This window comes from Labeo rohita, unplaced genomic scaffold, assembly GCF_022985175.1.
Source record: "Labeo rohita strain BAU-BD-2019 unplaced genomic scaffold, IGBB_LRoh.1.0 scaffold_491, whole genome shotgun sequence".
NCBI lineage: Eukaryota > Metazoa > Chordata > Actinopteri > Cypriniformes > Cyprinidae > Labeo > Labeo rohita.
Genome location: NW_026129412.1, coordinates 41,776 through 52,358, shown reverse-complemented (window position 1 = coordinate 52,358; position 10,583 = coordinate 41,776). Strand labels below are relative to the sequence as shown.

At 33.0% G+C, this 10,583-nt stretch overlaps 1 pseudogene; it reads right to left on the bottom strand.

Moving 5' to 3' along the window:
- Positions 1-2: 2 nt before the first annotated feature.
- Positions 3-10,583, bottom strand: part of LOC127160915 (uncharacterized) — a 51,046-nt pseudogene continuing 40,465 nt past the window's right edge.

Sequence of the window (10,583 nt, the reverse complement as noted above, 5' to 3'; positions counted from 1 at the left end):
TCTTCAGTAATACAGATGGAATTAAACCTGTAAAGGAGAAAAAAAAAAAAAAAGAAGAAGAAGATAAATGTAATGTAATATAATAAATTATAACATCAGTTTTGTTGTAGCTGTGCTGTTTTACACATTGACTAAATTACTTACTTCAGCTTTTTCAGTTTACACTGTTCATTCTTAAACAGAGTAGAGAAGATCTTTATTCCTGAGTTTCTGAGTTTAGTCCCACTCAGATTCAGCTCTGTCAGGTTTGAAGGATTTGAATTGAAAGCTTCAGTCAGAAACCAACAATCTTTTTCTGTGATATCGCTGTTATTCAGACTGCATTAAGAGAACAGTATTTACTCAACAATGTTGACATTACAAAAACATCCGCTGATTGTTCAGTAAGCACTCTCCAGTAAAAGATGCATAAAACACACTCAGCAGCAAGTTCACAATAAAACTTACATCAGTGTGTTGAGTTTACAGTGTTTGTCCTGCAGTACAGCAGCAAGTTTCTTCAATCCAGAATGTCCTAGTTTATGTTCATTCAGATTCAGTTCTCTCAGGAGTAACAGGTTTTCACCCAGAACTCTATTTACATACTGACAGGCTTCATCTGCAGCAGGACACAAAAACCTGCAGAGGAGAAAATGAAGCACGATTCAATTCAATTCTCTACAAAATATAAGGAACATAGCATTTGACATTGATGGAAAACAGGTTGAAATAGTTTATCCTTAATTTACTTGCTGTGTTGCTGATAAACATGATATAATTTCAGCTCTGTTATTTTTATATGAAAATAAATATGATGAACAAGACACTCAAAGTGCTTGCTATTTAATTCCATACAAAAGGCATATTTATCATTCACTTTTACTTTAATAGAAACGTGTATTTTAGATTTTTATAGAAATATAACAACAACCATATATCTCACGCAGAGATGCATAATTTAAACACATATCCACATGATATTAGATTTTTTTTATACATTTTAGAAAAGAACGGCAACATCACGGTTGTCTGAACCAATGAGCATTAATCTGTGTCGTCATCCAGGCGTTTCCAGTCGGTGGAGAGCTACTGCGCCCGACTGCTCAATCCGACACAGCCGCCTCGCTGTCGCGAGAGTTTTTTTGGCACACGTCATCATGACATCAGAGCAAGGCGGATGTAACTCGGACACATTTCTAACCAGCATGCATCTTGCGGTGATCACCGGTGATTGGTTCTGCACAGAATATGCTCATCTCAAACAAGCCTATTTTGTCTGACCTGAGACAGTGCCAACGCTAAGTCATGTCACTGTGACGTATGCACTGTAAAAACTCCAACTTGCAAATTGTTCACTCAGTTTAAAAATGTAAGTCAAGTGGACACATTTTTAAGCAAAATGTTGAGTTTACACATAAAAACAAGTTAACTCAATGTGTACTATATTTTTCCCAATGAACACAAATAAGAAAGTTGAGTAAACTCAGTATTTTAATTTCTTCATTTGAGCGGTCAACTTGACATTATTGCGCATGCGCAAAGTGCCGTCGTTGAACTATACACAGAGTTTACTGCTTCAAACATAAACAACGACGGCAAAGGGAGTGGATGTCTTCTTTTAAGGCAAGTTCTTTCTACACAGATTTAATATAGAAAGTAAGCCAAATAAACTACACAGTTAGGTTTGTAAATGTTCTTTAAAGAAAGAATAAACATTGTTGAATGAAGTCTGGCGGCTAACTAGTTAGCTAGCTTTGTTTTTCCCAAGCACGATCAGCTAACGTTAGCATTTGCAAGGTATGTATACAGATATATTTTTATAGATACAGTTCAAATGTTTATGTCGATTAAACGAGTGTATAATTAACCAGATAGAGGTTAATTATGTGTTGTATTTCGTTGTGCTAGGCGATATAACTTACTAGTTTATCTGGCACACCCTTGCTGTTTTTTTTGTTTTTTTTTTGTGATGCCGCGATACTGGTGCATATATGTGAAAGTGCAAGACGTGTAAGATGATAAACGTGCTTATTGACACACAACCGAAGCGTGCAGAAAATATGCGATCACAAATTCATCTCTCTGTAGCAGCTTAGTTCGCTTAAATTGTCAAATACACAAAGTTATGTCAAAATGTGATCATTTACATAAACAATCACTTGTAGGTCTGAAATGAGAGTCAACGGCTGAGATAAAATCGCCTGTGTAAATTTGATCCGTGCATTAACGTTAGTCTCATAAACCTGCTGATATTTGTTCCGTTAATGTTAAAAAAAAAAAATTAAAAATAAATAAATAAATAAAAAGCTAAGACAACACTCACTCCTCTTGACTGAACAAATTTAGCAGCTTCAATAAGAGTCAGTTTATTCCATACAGTGTAAATATGCAAATTTTTTTATACATGTATTTTTTGTATTATTTCTGACTTATTTCTGTACTGGTAAAAACTAGTCGTTATCCAGAATTTTATTATTATTATTATTGTTATGTTTTAAACATTTAATGTCAATATTTAGTAGGAAATATAATTTTTTTTTTTTTTTTTTTTTTTTTTTTTTACTGCAGGACACAAAGCCAGAGGATGTCCACACCAAGGGGATGAAGATGAGCATCTTAACTATTACTGGAAGATGATGTTGTCATCCATTCAAACCTAAAGGTGCCTAGGATGTAGTACTAGAGACGCAGATTGTGTTGGAATATATACATGGCCTTACCACTGCTGTTGCTGTCCTCTTTGGCTTAAATTTAGATCATCCAAAAAAATGAAAATTCTGTCATCATTTACTCACCGCCATGTCGATCCAAACCCATAAGACATTTGTTCATCTTTAATACACAAATGAAGATATTTTTAATGAAACCTGAGATATTTCTGTCCATTCACTGAAAAACTATTCACCTAAAATTCTGATGCTTCAAAATGTTCATAAAGAGATTGTAAAACAAATACATAAGAATCGAATGGTCTAAACAAAGTCTTCTGAAGAGACGTGATCACATTACACATCACGCATTTCACACTAAATGCTGCTCCATCTCTGCAAGTGCTGTGAGTTTGAGCCTTATATAACATGTATTAAAAAAAAAAAAAAAAAGTATTATATTTTAGTTTTCTATACAATGATAGCTTAAAAGCTATGTCAATTAGCACTGCATTATAAGTACACTCTAAAAAGATAGTTCTTTAAAGGTCTATTTAGAACCGAGTTTAGTTTTTTTTTTTTTTTTTAAATTGTTCTTTCTTACAATGTCTATACAATTTTAACTTTCATATTGTAACTTGTTTCCCATTGCCAATAATGTCTTTTTCTTTTTTTTTAGGTTCTTTTTTGTGTGACCAGCTCTGTTCGGTTAAGGATACTCTCTTCTCCACTAAGTAATAGAGGTAATGAGTTTATTTATTGTTAGATTTTTCTTAAAATTATTACTTGAGTGTTAAAGTGTTAAAGCTATATAAAACTATCCCAATATTTTTCTTTTTTTAATACTTTGAAGGGCATACTGCTTATGTCAATTTTTGCTTATGGCCTTCATAAGCATAATTGTTTTTACATAAACACATGGACACTCTTTAACTGTAAACTCAACTGTGTATTTCAGATGCATCATATTCACAACCTCATCGTCTGCAGAGAAACTGCCACTCAATCACACCACATTGATGGGCTTAAAGGCATCACAGAGGATCCTGAAGATACATTATTCCTGGAAATTTTGTCATTTTTCTATTTCTATTTTTACTTTCTGATGTATTTTTTTTTCATCTTCATTGTCAACTGTCATTTATTATTTGTATTTAGCCAATAACTGTTTTTAGAGCATTTTCATTTTTGCTTCAAGCTCATGTCAATTAAAAAAATAAAAGTACCTAACTGAAACTACATGCTGTTTTGTTTAGTTTTTGTGTGAGTGTGTAAAACCCTAATACAGGCTAAAATACATTATAGGAAAAACAAAAATGTTAACAGATAATATATGTAAATAATATTAATAAGTAAAACTAGTATCAAAGGTATAAATATACTAATATTAATGAAAATAAACTATTTTCAAATGTACTATTTTCTAAATCCTATTTCATGCATCCCTACAATTGCGTCTCCTCAGGAGACTTAAACTGCTCAATTCATATTAACTTATATATTTATTTAATTATTTATGATCTCTTCATGAACGCTTTGAAGTTTTGGGTGAACAGCCTTTCAATACAGGGATAGAAGTCTCTCAAATTTCATTTAAATATTTTAATTTGTGTTGAGTGTGAACAACGGTTTAGAACAACATGGGAGTGAGTAAATGATAAATTTTCAGAATAATTTTGGTTGAATTATTCCTTTAAGTGTTGTGTTAATAGTTGAAATATTTTGCTTCTTGATCCAGTGTGTTTGTTGCATTATGGATGCGCCAAAATAATAGATGGAGCAAGATGAACGTTTAAAATGACGGTAAAGTTTAGCTTCCTTTAAATTATATAAAAGTTTTTTTGTGACTTTTGATTTAAAACTTTACTTAAGGCTGCAGAATTTTAATATTTTTAATGTTACATTTTTCTGGCACTTAAAAAAAATAATTTTTAAGTGTGTGTTTTTTGTTTAAGAGTGTTTTTATTGTAAATAGTCACATCCTAGTTGCATCATAGTTTTTGTGGAGAAAAGCTAAATTGTGTTCATTTTGCAAAATGCCAATAAATACTTTCTGTAATGATGACAAAATCTTGTTTGTGTTATATTTACAGTATTGTTCATACTGCATGCATTTGTATTCTTAAAGGATGTGGAGGAGCATACAATGTGGCTTAGAGTCTGGATGTAAGATTTAAAGTTATACAGTTAAATAGTAAAAAATGCAGTTGAGTTGGGTTAAAATACTAAAGCAACCGGCTGCAAAGCTTTTTTGAGGTTACTGAACTTCAAGCAAAAAATTACTGGCACAACTTAGTTCTTGAAGTTCAGTAAACTCAAAAAAGCTTTGCAGCTGGTTACCTTAATATTTTAAGTTGAGTCAACTTACAATTTTAAGTTAACCAGCTGCAAAGCTTTTTTGAGTTTACTGAACTTCAAGAACTAAGTTGTGCCAACTCTGACTGGTAGTTCACTCAACTTCACTGAAGTTCACTGAACTTTTATATGAGTTGGCACAACTTCCCTCCTTTAAAGTTGAGTAAACTCAAAATTGCTTTGCAGCAGATTAACTCAATTTTTTAAGTTAACTCAACTTTTTATTTTTTACAGTGTGGCATCAAAGTAAAAAGAGAGAGATTGAAGAGCAGCTGGCTAACTTTGCCAGCGCAGTTTCTCCATAGTGACTGCAGAAGCTCTCATGACAACACAGCTGTTTTATGACTGGTCGAATTCACCACATGATGACAATGATGTGTGTTCCTGTTTAATCTGACACTTTCAGTTCCACTAATGCGCACAAATAAAAAGTCTTTTACTATAGTTCCAGTGTTATATTGAGTCATGTTTATCAAAAACACTGATAAAATTGTATATAGACCCACTTTAAATAGTATAGGTCTATGTTGAATTTTATTCTTGTACAGATGGCACTGTATTAACCCTCTTCAACCATTTACAGTAGAGTTGCAACAATACAGTTAGTCCACGGTTCAATACATACCTTGGTTTTTAGCTATGTTTTTCAGTTCGGTTCTGATATCTTACTACTTCAGTGTGTGTGTGTTTTTTTTGTTTTTTTTTTGTTTTTTTTTGCAACAAATTAACAAAATACTTTTATATTTAATAGGTTTTATATTTTCGATTTTTACGCAAAATAGAATGGGTTTCATTCATACTGGACGCCAGAGGGCGCCCTCGTGCAGTAAAGTCACATTTGCCTCAAAGAAGTATCACTGATTCCGTTCTGTTCCAGCTTTTCTAATATGGATGAAGGCATCGCTATTGCTGTGACTTGATAAAAACAATATATAACGTTAAACGTTTTGAATGATGAAATGTATGGACAATAAACACTCGTCTACAATAATATATGCTTTATCTGTGATCTTCAAGCCATCTCGTGCATTTTCATAAGCTATTGCTAATCGACATACATTGAATATGAGTATTGTCTGCCTCATTTTGTGACAAGAATCCACATCAGATCACATAAGGAAGTTATTTTACACTCGACTGATGTTGTGAATCAAAAACAAATTATAATGTTTTTTTTTAATAACTTCTATTTTTATAACTCTTTTTTTTTTGGACAATCAGTTTAGAAAGGCTTATCATTGCATGTCATTAGAATAGAATAAGCTCTGCCTGTTTTGCTTTTTCAAATATAAGCGGGGAAGCATTTTTCAGATTTCCAGAAGAGTTGGAAAAAAGAATTTGAATGGAGAGATACAGAGCGCTTTTGGATTGCATAAAATAATTAAAAAAAAAATAATAATAATAAAAAAAAAAAAAACACATGGCAAAGGAGGAGTAAACAGCACAAGAGGTGGTTAGGATGATTTTTAATGAGACTTGGGAGGAGGCCAGACTTTTTTGCATGTGGCTTGTGCATGTGTGTGTATAATGTGTCCATGCATGTAAATGTATGGGTGAATATGCATTCATGTGTATATATGTGCATTTATAAACAAAAAAGCTTTCTGAATGAAAACTATGCAACCCATTGTCACAAAAAAGACTATATGTGTAATATAGTTGAATTTTTAAGTGTGCTTGATTGTTTTGATCATGATTTTTTCGTTTTTTTTTTTTTTTCAAAATAAAAAGCAGAAAATGTATGTATGTATGCATGTATGTATGTATGCATGTATGCATGTATGTATGTATGTATGTATATATATATATATATATATATACACACACACATATATGACATATATGATAAAGCCAACACACCGTTGAAATTCTTTTTACAAACTGATCACACAGTATTAATGGGCAATAACTGTAATTATTTGTAAGCCATTTGTTTCGTGAAACTAATGACATCTTGCACTTAAAAAAATAGCACATTCTGTTTTTTTGTTTGATTAAGTTTTGTACCTGAACTGCACTTGGGTTCTCATTCACTCGCCACGGCACATTATTTATTATAGATATGTAATGTTAAAAAGTCTAGATGTTCTGCATGTCTTTGTGTGAACCAGTAGGTTGATGTACTACACATACTCATGTCTATGTGATGCTTGTGGTACTGTATGTTTTCATCCATATTTATTCAGTACACAAATTATGTTGTGCAGCACATTATTTCACAGCAATAATGAAATGTTTTGTTGTAAATTATATTTCTTTTTGATTACATTTTAAAATAATTATTAAATCGTTAAAGTTTTATTTCATTAAACAAATTTTTGATTAAATATATAAACACACAATACAAAAATTACAGAATTATTTAATCTTGTCTCACCTCAGTGTCTTCAGTTGACAATTTCGATCCTGTAGTAAATCATTGAGCTGCTTCACTCCTGATTGTCCAGGATCATTTCCTGTGAGATCCAGCTCTATCAGGTGTGAAGGGTTTGATCTCAGAGCTGAAGCCAAAGCTTTATAACCTTCTTCAGTGATACTGCAGTCTGAAAGTCTAGAGAAAAAAAGAGAAAAACATATCTGACTAAACTTTTAACTGGAGTAATTCCACATTGGAGAAAGAGTATGTTATTATTAAAATCAAACCATTGTTTATTTTTACTCACCTGAGTTTCATCAGTTTGCACTTTGTATTTTCTAACCCATTCTGGAATTTCTTCACTCCTGAATCTTGTAGATTATTGCTGCTCATGTCAAGCTCTTTCAGACTGGGGTTTGATCTCAGGACTGTAGCGAGAGCTGAACAGCTTTTCTCAGTTAGACCACACTTATGCAGACTAAAAGGTTGAACAGGAGAGCGAGAATTTATAAACACAAAGTACTTTGCTAATATTCAGTGATTACCAAGAATTATTGTGTTTTGGTCACCTGATATCTTTAACATACTTAATTAATTACAATAATAAATGAATACTCACATCAGTATGTTGAGTTTACAGTGTTTATCCTGCAGTAGAGCAGCGATCTGATTCACTCGTGTGTTCTCTAGTTCACGTTCACTCAGATTCAGCTCACTCATGAGTAATGGGTTTTTAATGTGAAGAACTTCAGTCAGATATTTACAGGCTTCTTCTGCATCAGGACTTTGTAACAACCTGGACACAATAGAAGTACATTGACATTACCTGCCATAAAATTATTTATGTTCACAGTGTTGTCAAAGGAACTTCATTCATTTCAAAGCTTTTACAAATGTATTTTTGTCAGTTTCCTTTTTCAGCTAAAACTGCATCTTATTATTTTAAGAACACTCACCTTAGTTTTAGTTTACAGTTTGGATCCTGTAGTAAATCATCAAGCTCCTTCACTCCTGATTGTCCAGGATCATTTCCTGTGAGATCCAGCTCTATCAGGTGTGAAGGGTTTGATCTCAGAGCTGAAGCCAGAGCTTTATAACCTTCTTCAGTGATACTGCAGTCTGAAAGTCTTCAGAAAATAAAAACTAGATTTTAATTTCACATTGTGGTTTAAGTTAATTCATTACTGCTCAATAGTCTGATCACCAAAATATTACAAATCATAGTAGAGCTAAATACACAGGTAAGCTACTTCTGGTTTCATTAATGTGTGGACTGATGAATGAATAACAGTTCATTAATAGTCAGAAGAGTCTGTGATTGTTGTATATGTGTGTTTTAAATTTGATTCTAAATGTAGGAAAAGATGGATAGTATGATTTCTGTATGAACATTTCTGAATTAATCTACAGATGTATGTGCACATTTGGTCTCTTGGTCTCTTCATGGATCTCAATATTTCAGATTGCTATGTGATGGAGGTTTCATGTTCCATTCACCCTTCACCACATAACTGTGCCCCTGCAAATACATTTCTGTGCCTCATGGAAATTCAGTGGTGTTCACATCCCAAAAAGCAACAGATATGTGCTGCATTTTATTTATCATCAGCTACTTTTAAAAATCAAAACCTTATGTATACAGATATATAGTAACTGGTAGCCAGCATAACATTCTGTCTCGTCTTTACTTTTTACTGTTTTGGGAGAAGTAAAATGACCATATGGCTTAAACAACCAGATGCATTTCCAGATACTTCTGGGCAAGTGTACACTTGTATCTTTTAGTATCAGATAGCTATTTGATCAGTGAAAATGCATGAAGTCGAAAAGTGTAAACAGGCCCTTAATTTATTTATTTATTTTTTTCTATGCAGGTGACAGATTGAACAAATATATAATATTCCTTCAATGGTCAGTGTAGCTGATGGTGAAATGTACTCACTTCAGTATCTTCAGCTCACATACAGGATTCTTCAGTCCCTCACAGATCTCTTTGACTCCTGAGTCCAGCAGACGACTGTTTTTCAGGTTCATCTCTTTCAGGATGGTTTTGGAGGAGAGAACAGTAGCTAGAACCGAGCAGCTTTTCTCTGTCAGCTTACAATTATTCAGCCTGAACACAAAAAAACATTATTATTTATTAGTCTTCATATTTGCTCACATGTGACTGACAACCTTTAATAATAAACAGAAAAGTTATAAATGTATAAATCACATTCACTCACTGAATTTTCTCCAGTTTGCAATGAGAGTCCATCAAAAGATCAGCAAGTTTCTTCCATTCGAGGTCTCCTAATTTATTTTCACCCAGATCCAGTTCTTTCAGTAATAATGGACTTTTACCCACAACTTTAGTGAGATGATCACATGCTTCCTGTGCAGCAGGACTTTTCAAAAAGCTACATGAAGTAGAGATGAGAATAAGAATTTAGATGAGAATTTAGATTCCGTAATCTTGTTATATTTTATTGTATTTGCAGCTCCAATCTTCTTTATGCGTCCAGTGTAGTAATATAATTTTCATTGTCTCCAGTATTACTAAGAAAACATGTTATATAAGAAGTTAGATATAGAATTTTTTGTTTCACAGAACACATGAAATTCAGTCACTGCTTAGAACTGCAATTTTGTACATTCATCTAATGCTGCACCAGCTAATTTATCCCTTCTGCCTACTTTCATACAGCTGATGTGTCTCACATCTATGTCTTATTATTAGATATTTGAAGACAATTATGACCTGATTTTCTTTAATGCACAATGTCCATCCTGTAGTAAATCATTGAGCTCCTTCACTCCTGATTGTCCAGGATCATTTCCTGAGAGATCCAGCTCTATCAGGTGTGAAGGGTTTGATCTCAGAGCTGAAGCCAGAGCTTTATAACCTTCTTCAGTGATACTGCAGTCTGAAAGTCTAGAACGGGAATTGTAAAATTGAGCTGATTAATCAGTTACTCCACAAATGTCCTGAACATCATTAATCCATGTAAAAACAGATTGCTGACTTTGAGGAAAACAACCTTTAATACATTACACATCAATTTACCTGAGTTTTTCCAGATTACAGTTCACTTTCAATCCATCAGAGAGCAGATTCACTCCTGAATCTTGTAGATTATTATTGCTCAGATCAAGATCCTTCAGACTGCTGGAGTCTGAGCTAAGAACTGAAGCAAGAGCTAAACAGCTTTCATCAGTTAGATCACACTCACTGAGCCTGAAAATAATAATTGAACAACATCAAT